Raw genomic sequence first — 12,088 nt, 5'->3', positions numbered from 1 at the left:
TCTCTTCCGTAGGTGTGAGTTCTACCAAAGTGATCAAGTGTGCAAAATTTTAGGTAGAATTTCAAGAAAAAGTAGAGCATAGATTTCTCATGTTTTAAAAGATCTCAAAGATAAGGGTGAGAATAAGTTTTCATAAATATTCCCTTCATTTGTTTTGGAAACTAAGTTTTTCAGACGTCCATTCTAACTAGGGTCTCCTAAGGTCAACAATGGCTCTGATACCAACTTGTCAACACCCGGATTTTTAAGTCCAGATGCCTATTATGCCATTCATCGCAATCCCAGGAATATTGTTTTTGCGAGACATAATAGATTGATATCACAGAACATCATTCATTACAACATCGTAATTGTCTTACAACAAAGGATCACATGATCCAGTCTCATTACAATAGTAGATGATCTATTGATCAATTACAAAACACATAGCGGAAGCGAAGTAGCGTAGTAGTAGTCCATCTATTCCACAGGCAACTGTTGACGTCAGGAGTGATCCTAGTTGTCGTAGACGTCCTGCTGTCCTTCTTCCGGGTTCTGGTACTCCTCTTCATAGTCTGGCCATTTGAATAGCCAGGGACAAAGCCATGAGTACTTTAAAGTACTCGCAAACTAATACTAATGTAGGTATGAACATTTCTGGTAAGGGGGTGCTAAGCTCTAGTTTCTTTTGCATGAAGCCAATTTTTGTTCACAAGTATTTGAAATCAAAACTTTTCATGTGCTAACTAACTCAAGTGGGAACATTAGTGTCATTCCCACAACATTTGTTGTAATTCAAGTCAAACTCACCATTCCCCTTTTCAAGTTCAAGTCACAAATCATATGTCACAGTTTTGTAAATGGTCTGATGACGGAACAGTATGGCCTTTCCAACCATCCTTAACCGTGGACGCGGCTATTCGAATAGTTTTACACTCTGCAGAGGATGTACGCTTGTGCCACAACTTTTGATTACATCCGTCAGGGGTAACCCTGAATAATCGTAACTCAGTTTCCAGAAGTCTGAAGAGGAAACAAAGTGGGGCCACGAGGTGGCCACACAGTAGGGCGGCGCGGCCCAAGCCCTGACCGCGCCGGCCTGTTGTGTGGGCCCCTCGTGACCCTTCCTGACCTGCCCTTCCGCCTACTTAAAGTCTTCGTCGTGAAACCCCCAGTACCGAGAGCCACGATACGGAAAACCTTCCAGAGACGCAGCCGCCGCCAATCCCATCTCGGGGGATTCAGGAGATCGCCTCTGGCACCCTGCCGGAGAGGGGAATCATCTCCCGGAGGTCTCTTCATCGCCATGATCGCCTCCGGATCGATGTGTGAGTAGTCCACCCCTGGACTATGGGTCCATAGCAGTAGCTAGATGGTTGTCTTCTCCTCATTGTGCTATCATGTTAGATCTTGTGAGTTGCCTATCATGATCAAGATCATCTATTTGTAATGCTACATGTTGTGTTTGTTGGGATCCGATGAATATTGAATACTATGTCAAGTTGATTATCAATCTATCATATATGTTATTTATGTTCTTGCATGCTCTCCGTTGCTAGTAGAGGCTCTGGCCAAGTTGATACTTGTGACTCCAAGAGGGGGTATTTATGCTCGATAGTGGGTTCATGCCTCCATTAAATTTGGGACAGTGACAGAAAGTTCTAAGGTTGTGGATGTGCTGTTGCCACTAGGGATAAAACATCGATGCTTTGTCTAAGGATATTTGTGTTGATTACATTACACACCATACTTAATGCAATTGTCTGTTGCTTGCAACTTAATACCGGAAGGGGTTCGGATGATAACCTGAAAGTGGACTTTTTAGGCATAGATGCATGCTGGATAGCGGTCTATGTACTTTGTCGTAATGCCCTGATTAAATCTCATAGTACTCATCATGATATATGTATGTGCATTGTTATGCCTTCTTTATTTGTCAATTGCCCAACTGTAATTTGTTCACCCAACATCTGTTTATCTTATGGGAGAGACACCACTAGTGAACTGTGGACCCCGGTCCCATTCTTTACATCTGAAATACAATCTACTGCAATTGTTCTTTACTGTTCTTCGCAAACAATCATCATCATCATCCACACTATACATCTAATCCTTTGTTTACAGCAAGCCGGTGAGATTGACAACCTCACTGTTACGTTGGGGCAAAGTACTGTGATTGTGTTGTGCAGGTTCCATGTTGGCGCCGGAATCCCTGGTGTTGCGCCGCACTACACTCCGCCACCAACAACCTTCAACGTGCTTCTTGGCTCCTACTGGTTCGATAAACCTTGGTTTCTTTCTGAGGGAAAACTTACTGCTTTGCACATCACACCTTCCTCTTGGGGTTCCCAACGAACGTGTGTCTCACGCGCATCAAGACTGTTTTCTGGCGCCGTTGCCGGGGAGATCAAGACACGCTGCAAGGGGAGTCTCCCACTTCCAATCTCCTTACTTTGTTTTTGTCTTGCTTTATTTTATTTACTACTTTGTTTGCTGCACTAAAACAAAACACAAAAAAATTAGTTGCTAGCTTTACTTTATTTACTGTCTTGTTCTCTATATCAAAAACACACAAAAATTAGTTACTTGCATTTACTTTATCTAGTTTGCTTTATTTACTACTGTTAAAATAAATACTCCTGGAAACACTAAGTTGTGTGACTTCACAAGCACAAATAATAATGATTTCCTATGCACACCTATTGCTCCACCTGCTACTACAGCAGAATTCTTTGAAATTAAACCTGCTTTACTGAATCTTGTTATGAGAGAGCAATTTTCTGGTGTTAGTTCTGATGATGCTGCTGCCCATCTTAATAATTTTGTTGAATTATGTGAAATGCAAAAGTATAAGGATGTAGATGGTGATATTATAAAATTGAAATTGTTTCCTTTCTCCCTAAGAGGAAGAGCTAAAGATTGGTTGCTATCTTTGCCTAAGAATAGTATTGATTCATGGACTAAATGTAAGGATGCTTTCATTGGTAGATATTATCCTCCTGCTAAAATTATATCTTTGAGAAGTAGCATAATGAATTTTAAGTAATTAGATAATGAAAATGTTGCTCAAGCATGGGAGAGAATGAAATCTTTGGTAAGAATTTCCCAACCCATGGACTAACTACTTGGATGATCATCCAAACCTTCTATGCAGGATTGAATTTTTCTTCGCGGAACCTATTGGATTCAGCTGCTGGAGGAACCTTTATGTCCATCACTTTGGGGGCGGCGACAAAGCTTCTTGATGATATGATGATAAATTACTCTGAATGCACACGAAAAGAGCTCCACAAGGTAAGAAGGTAAATGATGTTGAAGAAACCTCCTCCTTGAGTGATAAGATTGATGTGATTATGTCTATGCTTGTGAATGGTAGATCTAATGTTGATCATAATAATGTTCCTTTAGCTTCATTGGTTGCTCAAGAAGAGAATGTTGATGTAAACTTCATTAAAAATAATAATTTCAACAACAATGCTTATAGGAATAATTCTGGTAACAACTATAGGCCATATCCTACTAGTGGTAATGATTATGGTAATTCTTATGGTAGATATGAGGAAAAGATGCTAGAAATTGAAAGATCCACTCAGAGCTTTATGCAATCACAATATGAGCAAAATCAATTGTTTACTAAAACTATGAATGAACAATCTACCTTGTTGAAAAATATAGGAAATCAACTTGGAAATTTGAATATGGAGATTTCGGGTTTGCAAACTAAGATTTCAAATGCTGAAAACCGACTCTCATACATGTCTGCGTCACAATCCTCCTTAATTAATAAAATGGCTGCTAAACCTGAGGATATTGATAATAAAATTGTTACTACAGCAAATGCCATCCAAGTTAGAATTAATGAGAATATAAGATTGATGGCTGAATTGCATGCTAGGTGGGAAAGAGAAGAAAATGAAAAACTTGCTAAAGAGAATAATGTAGCTAAAGTTTGGACTATAACCACCACTAGTAATGATAATGCTTCACATGTTGCTAAACCTCCTACTATCAATGGTAAAATAATTGGTGTTGGTAATGTTTCTACTCCTAGTGCAAAGCGTGCAAAATTACCTGAAGCGCTAAAGCTGCTTTAAACCGATAAAACTGCTGAAATTTTTCAAAACGTTGGGGACAATGATTCCATTGCTGTAGATCATAATGGTTTAGATTTTGATGATTGTCACATCTCTGAAGTTATAAAGTTCTTACAAAAACTTGCTAAAAGTCCCAATGCTAGTGCTATAAATTTGGCCTTTACAAAACATATTACAAATGCTCTCATAAAAGCTAGAGAAGATAAACTAAAACTTGAAACTTCTATTCCTAGGAAGTTAGAAGATGGTTGGGAGCCCATCATTAAGATGAGGGTCAATGATTTTGATTGTAATGCTCTATGTGATCTTGGTGCAAGTATTTCTGTTATGCCTAAGAAAATATATGATATGCTTGACTTGCCACCATTGAAAAATTGTTATTTCGATGTTAATCTTGCTGATAATGCTATAAAGAAACCTTTGGGGAGGATTGATAATGTTCGTATTATGGTTAACAATAACCTTGTCCCCGTTGATTTTGTTGTCTTGGATATTGAATGCAATGCATCTTGTCCCATTATATTGGGAAGACCTTTTCTTCGAACTGTTGGTGCCACCATTGATATGAAGGAAGGTAATATTAAATATCAATTTCCTCTCAAGAAAGGTATGGAACACTTCCCTAGAAAGATAATGAAGTTACCTTATGATTCTATTATTAGAACAAATTATGATGTCGATGCTTCATCTCTTGATAATACTTGATACACACTTTCTGCGCCTAGCTGAAAGGCGTTAAAGAAAAGTGCTTATGGGAGACAACCCATCATTTTATTTCTGCACTTTTGTTTTATATTTGAGTCTTCGAAGTTGTTACTACAGTAGCAACCTCTCCTTATCTTTATTTTATTGCATTGTTGTGCCAAGTAAAGTCTTTGATAGTAAAGTCAATACTAGATTTGGATTACTGCGCAGAAACAGATTTCTTGTTGTCACGAATTTGGGTATGGTTCTCTGTAGGTAATTCAGAAAAATCTGCCAATTTACGTGCGTGATCCTCAGATATGTACGCAACTTTCATTCAATTTGGGCATTTTCATCTGAGCAAGTCTGGTGCCTCTAATAAATTCGTCTTTACGGACTGTTCTGTTTTGACAGATTCTGCCTTTTATTTCGCATTGCCTGTTTTGCTATGTTTGATGGATTTCTTTGTTCCATTAACTTTCAGTAGCTTTGTGCAGTGTCCAGAAGTGTTAAGAATGATTATGTCACCTCTGAATATATGAATTGTGCACTGACCCTCTAATGAGTTTGTTTTAAGTTTGGTGTGGAGGAAGTTTTCAAGGGTCAAGAGAGGAGGATGATACAATATGATCAAGAAGAGTGAAAAGTTTAAGCTTGGGGAAGCCCCCGTGGTTCATCCTTGCATATTTTAAGAAGACCCAAGCGTCTAAGCTTGGGGCTGCCCAAGGCATCCCTTCTTCATCGACAACTTATCAGGTCACCTCTAGTGAAACTATATTTTTATTCCGTCACATCTTATGTGCTTTGCTTGGAGCGTCTGTTTGTTTTTGTTTTTGTTTTGTTTGAATAAGATCGGATCCTAGCATTCTTTGTGTGGGAGAGAGACATGCTCCGCTGTTTCGTATGAACACATGTGTTCTTAGCTTTATCTTTAATGTTCATTGCGAAAGTTGGACTATTTCATTCATTGCTATATGGTTGGAAACGGAAAATGCCGCATGTGGTAAATGGTATAATGTCTTGAATAATGTGATACTTGGCAACTGTTGTGCTCATATAGATCATGTTTAGGCTCTTGCATCATGTACCTTGTACCTATTAATGAATAACTACATAGAGCTTGTTAAAATTTGGTTTGCATGATTGATCTCTAGAGTCTAGATATTTTCTAGTTAAGGTGTTTGAACAACAAGGAGACAATGTAAAGTCTTATAATAGTTACAATATGTTCATATGTGAGCTTTGCTGCACCTTTTATACTTGAGTTTGCTTCAAACAACCTTGCTAGCCTAGCCTTGTATTGAGAGGAATTCTTCTCGTGCATCCAAATCCTTGAGCCAAATACTATACCTTTAAATTTTTATTCTTTGCCTTTACAATATATAGCTCATGGGACAAATAGCCTTAAAAACTATTGTGGTGAAGAATATGTACTTATGTGTCTTATTTCTTAATAAGTTGCTTGTTGAGCGGTAACCATGTTTCTGGGGACGCCGTCAACTTTTACCTTTGTTGAATATCATGTGAGTTGCTATGCATGTTCGTCTTGTCTGAAGTAAGGGCGATTTTCATGATCAAATGGTTTGAGTATGCATACTGTTAGAGAAGAACATTGGGCCGCTAACTAAAGCCATGATTCATGGTGGAAGTTTCAGTTTGGACACAGATCCTCAATCTCTTATGAGAAAATTAACTATTGTTGAATTCTTATGCATTAAAGAGGAGTCCATTATCTGTTGTCTATGTTGTCCCGGTATGGATGTCTAAGTTGAGAATAATCAAAAGCGAGAAATCCAATGCGAGCTTTCTCCTTAGACCTCTGTACAGGCGGCATAGAGGTACCCCTTTGTGACACTTGGTTGAAACATATGCTATGCAATGATAATCCGTGTTAATCCAAGCTAATTAGGACAAGGTGCGAGCACCATTAGTATACTATGCATGAGGCTTGCAACTTATAAAATATCTTATACATAACACATATGCTTTATTACTACCGTTGACAAAATTGTTTCTTGTTTTCAAAATGAAAAGCTCTAGCACAAAAATAGTAATCCATGCTTCCCTCTGCGAAGGGCCTATCTTCTACTTTATTGTTGAGTCGGTTTACCTATTCTTTCTATCTTAGAAGCAAACACTTGTATCAACTGTGTGCATTGATTCATACATGTTTACCTATTGCACTTGGTATATTACTTTGTGTTGATAATTATCCATGAGATATACATGTTGAAGGTGAAAGCAACCGCTGAAACTTATATCTTCCTTTGTGTTGCTTCAATGCCTTTACTTCGAATTTATTGCTTTATGAGTAACTCTTATGCAAGTCTTATTGATGCTTGTCTTGAAAGTATTATTCATGAAAAGTCTTTGCTATATGATTCATTTGTTTACTCATTGTCTCGAATCGCTGCATTCATCTCGTATGCTTACAATAGTATGATCAAGATTATGATAGCATGTCACTTCAGAAATTATCTTTGTTATCGTTTACCTACTCGAGGGCAAGTAGGAACTAAGCTTGGGGATGCTTGATACGTCCCAAACGTATCTATAATTTCTTGTGTTCCATGCTACTTTTATGATGATACTCACATGTTTTATACACATTATATGTCATTATTATGCATTTTCCGGCACTAACCTATTGACGAGATGCCGAAGAGCCGATTCTTGTTTTCTGCTGTTTTTGGTTTCAGAAATCCTAGTAAGGAAATATTCTCGGAATTGGACGAAATCAACGCCCAGGGGCCTATTTTTCCACGAAGCTTCCAGAAGTCCGAAGAGGAAACGAAGTGGGGCCACGAGGTGGCCACACAGTAGGGCGGCGCGGCCCAAGCCCTGGCCGCACCGGCCTGTTGTGTAGGCCCCTCGTGACCCTTCCTGACCTGCCCTTCCGCCTACTTAAAGTCTTCGTCGCGAAACCCCCAGTACCGAGAGCCACGATACGGAAAACCTTCCAGAGACGCAGCCGCCGCCAATCCCATCTCGGGGGATTCAGGAGATCGCCTCCGGCACCCTGCCGGAGAGGGGAATCGTCTCCCGGAGGTCTCTTCATCACCATGATCGCCTCCGGATCGATGTGTGAGTAGTCCACCCCTGGACTATGGGTCCATAGCAGTAGCTAGATGGTTGTCTTCTCCTCATTGTGCTATCATGTTAGATCTTGTGAGCTGCCTATCATGATCACGATCATCTATTTGTAATGCTACATGTTGTGTTTGTTGGGATCCGATGAATATTGAATACTATGTCAAGTTGATTATCAATCTATCATATATGTTATTTATGTTCTTGCATGCTCTCCGTTGCTAGTAGAGGCTCTGGCCAAGTTGATACTTGTGACTCCAAGAGGGAGTATTTATGCTCGATAGTGGGTTCATGCCTCCATTAAATCTGGGACGATGTGAGAAAGTTCTAAGGTTGTGGATGTGCTATTGCCACTAGGGATAAAACATCGATGCTTTGTCTAAGGATATTTGTGTTGATTACATTACGCACCATACTTAATGCAATTGTCTGTTGCTTGCAACTTAATACCGGAAGGGGTTCGGATGATAACCTGAAAGTGGACTTTTTAGGCATAGATGCATGCTGGATAGCGGTCTATGTACTTTGTCGTAATGCCCTGATTAAATCTCATAGTACTCATCATGATATATGTATGTGCATTGTTATGCCTTCTTTATTTGTCAATTGCCCAACTGTAATTTGTTCACCCAACATCTATTTATCTTATGGGAGAGACACCACTAGTGAACTGTGGACCCCGGTCCTATTCTTTACATCTGAAATACAATCTACTGCAATTGTTCTTTACTGTTCTTCGCAAACAATCATCATCATCCACACTATACATCTAATCCTTTGTTTACAACAAGCCGGTGAGATTGACAACCTCACTGTTACGTTGGGGCAAAGTACTGTGATTGTGTTGTGCAGGTTCCACGTTGGCGCCGGAATCCCTGGTGTTGCGCCGCACTACACTCCGCCACCAACAACCTTCAACGTGCTTCTTGGCTCCTACTAGTTCGATAAACCTTGGTTTCTTTCTGACGGAAAACTTACTGCTGTGCACATCACACCTTCCTCTTGGGGTTCCCAACGGACGTGTGTCTCACGCGCATCACCAGCCTATGGTCTGGGGGCCCCAGGCCTCCCCTCCGACTCTCCTTCGGTGTCCTGGTCCGTCTCGGTGAATTATGATGTTGGGTCTTCGTTTCGTCGAATTCCGAGAATATTGCCCGAACAGCCTTTCTGGAACCAAAAACAACAGAAAACAGGAACTGGCACTTCGGCATCTTGTTAATAGGTTAGTTCCGGAAAATGCATGAGATCATCATAAAGTGTGAGCAAAACATGTAGGTATTGTCATAAAACTAGCATGGAACATCAGAAATTATAGATACGTTGGAGACGTATCAAGCATCCCCAAGCTTAGTTCATGCTCGCCCTCGAGTAGGTAAATGATAAAAAGAATAATTTCTGAAGTGACATGCTACTTACATAATCTTGATCATACTATTGTAAAGCATATGAGATGAATGCAGTGACTCAAGGCAATGATCTATAGTTTACTAACAAATAGATAACATATAGCAAAACTTTTCATGAATAGTACTTTCAAGACAAGCATAAAAAAGTCTTGCATAAGAGTTAACTCATAAAGCAATAAATTCAAAGTAAAGGCATTGAAGCAACACAGAGGAAGATTTAAGTTTCAGCAATTGCTTTCAACTTTCAACATACATATCTCATGGATAATTGTCAACACAAAGTAATATGATGAATGCAAATAAGTAAGTATGTAAGAATCAATGCACAGTTGACACAAGTGTTTGCTCCTAAGATGGAAGGAAGTAGGTAAACTGACTCAACATAAAGTAAAAGACAGGCCCTTCGCAGAGGGAAGCAGGGATTAAATCATGTGCTAGAGCTTTTCAAGTTTTGAAATCATGTAGAGAGCATAAAAGTAAAGTTTTGAGAGGTGTTTGTTGTTGTCAACGAATGGTAGCGGGTACTCTAGCTACCTTATCAACCAGACTTTCAAGAGCGGCTCCCATGAAGGACGTTATCTCTACCAGCAAGGTAGATCATCCCTCTTCTCTTTTGTTTACACATGTATTTTAGTTTCATTATTGATGACACTCCTCCCAACCTTTTGCTTACACAAGCCATGGCTAACCGAATCCTCGGGTGCCTTCCAACATTCTCATACCATGGAGGAGTGTCTATTTGCAAAATTAAGTTGCTTACTGATAGATCAGGGCAAAGCATGTGAAGAGAATTATTAATGCAAGTTAATTAATTGGGGCTAGGAACCCCATTGCCAGCTCTTTTTGCAAAATTATTGGATAAGCGGATGAGACACTAGTCCATTGGTGAAAGTCTGTCAGAAGTAAATGACAAGATCGAAAGATAAACACCACATACTTCCTCATGAGCTATAAAACATTGACACAAATAAGAGATAATAGCTTTTGGATTGTTTAAAGGTAGCACATGAAGTATTTACTTGGAATGGCAAGAAATACCACATAGTAGGTAGATATGGTGGACACACATGGCATAGGTTTTGGCTCAAGGTTTTGGATGCACGAGAAGCATTCCCTCTCAGTACAAGGCTTTGGCTAGCAAGGTTGTTTGAAGCAAACACAAGTATGAACCGGTACAGCAAAACTTACATAAGAACATATTGCAAGCATTATAAGACTCTACACTGTCTTCCTTGTTGCTCAAACACTTTTACCAGAAAATATCTAGACCTTAGAGAGACCAATCATGCAAACCAATTTCAACAAGCTCTACGGTAGTTCTCCACTAATAGATTTAAACTACATGATGCAAGAGCTTAATCATGATCTACTTGAGAGCTCAAAACAATTGCCAAGTATCAAATTATTCAAGACAATATGAAGCATTTTCTGTTACCAACCAAATACCAATAAGTGCAGCGGTTTTCAACTCCGCCATGAACATTAAAATAAAACTAAGAACACCAGTGTTCATATGAAAAAGCGTAGCGTGTCTCTCTCCCACACAAGGATTGCTAGGATCCGATCTTATTCAAACAAAAACAAAAATAAAAACACACAGACGCTCCAAGTAAAGCACATAAGATGTGGAAGAATAAAACTATAGTTTCACTAGAGGTGACCTGGTAAGTTGTTGATGAAGAAGGGGATGCCTTGGGCATCCCCAAGCTTAGACGCTTGAGTCTTCTTGAAATATGCAGGGATGAACCACGGGGGCATCCCCAAGCTTAGGCTTTTCACTCTTCTTGATCATATATCATTCTCCTCTCTTGACCCTTGAAAACTTCCTTCACACCAAACTTCTCATAAACTTCATTAGAGGGGTTAGTACTCAAAAAAAACTTTAATCCACTTTAGTCCTGTAGTGACACATTGCAAGAACTCAATAAAACATTAGCTACAGCTCTCCATGTCTAGAAAGCCTTGTTTAAAGTCCACAAGAGACAATGCAAAAAAAACAGAGACAGAATCTGTCAAAACAGAACAGCCAGTAAAGACCAATTTTTAAGAGGTACTTCCGTTGCTCAAATCAGAAAACTCAAAACTAACGAAAGTTGCGTACTTATCTGAGGAACACGCATGAAAATTGGCAGATTTTTCTGAGTTTCCTACAGAGAGATCTACTCAAATTCGTGACAAATAGAAATCTGTTTCTGCGCAGAAATCCAAATCTAGCATCAACCTTCTATTAGAGACTTTACTTGGCACAACAGTGCAATAAAATAAAGATAAGGAGAGGTTGCTACAGTAGTAACAACTTCCAAGACACAACAAAATAGTAGAAAAATAAAGACATGGGTTATCTCCCAAGAAGTGCTTTCTTTATAGCCATTAAGATGGGCTCAGCAATTTTAATGATGCTCACATAAGGATGAGAGTTGAAGCAAAAGAGAGCATCAAAAAGCAAGTATGAAACAAATTTAAGTCTAACCCGCTTCCTATGCATAGGAATCTTGTACACAAATAAATTCATGAAGAACAAAGTGACAAGCATAGCAAGATAAAACAAGAGCAACTTCAAAATTTTCAGCATATAGAGAGGTGTTTTACTACCATGCAAATTTCTACAACCATATTTTCCTCTCTCATAATAATTTTCAGTAGCTTCATGGATAAACTCAACAATATAACTATCACATAAAGCATGCTTTTCATGATCCACAAACACATAATTTTTATCAAGCTCAAAACTAATAGGATCAAAACTTTCTAAACCACTTTTATCAATAATATAACAAGATGATTGATCAATCTCAAAAGATATGGGACTCCTAGATAAAGTCAAGAACTCTCCAA

This window comes from Lolium perenne, chromosome 7, assembly GCF_019359855.2.
Source record: "Lolium perenne isolate Kyuss_39 chromosome 7, Kyuss_2.0, whole genome shotgun sequence".
Lineage (NCBI taxonomy): Eukaryota > Viridiplantae > Streptophyta > Magnoliopsida > Poales > Poaceae > Lolium > Lolium perenne.
Note: the sequence above shows the minus strand (reverse complement) of the source record.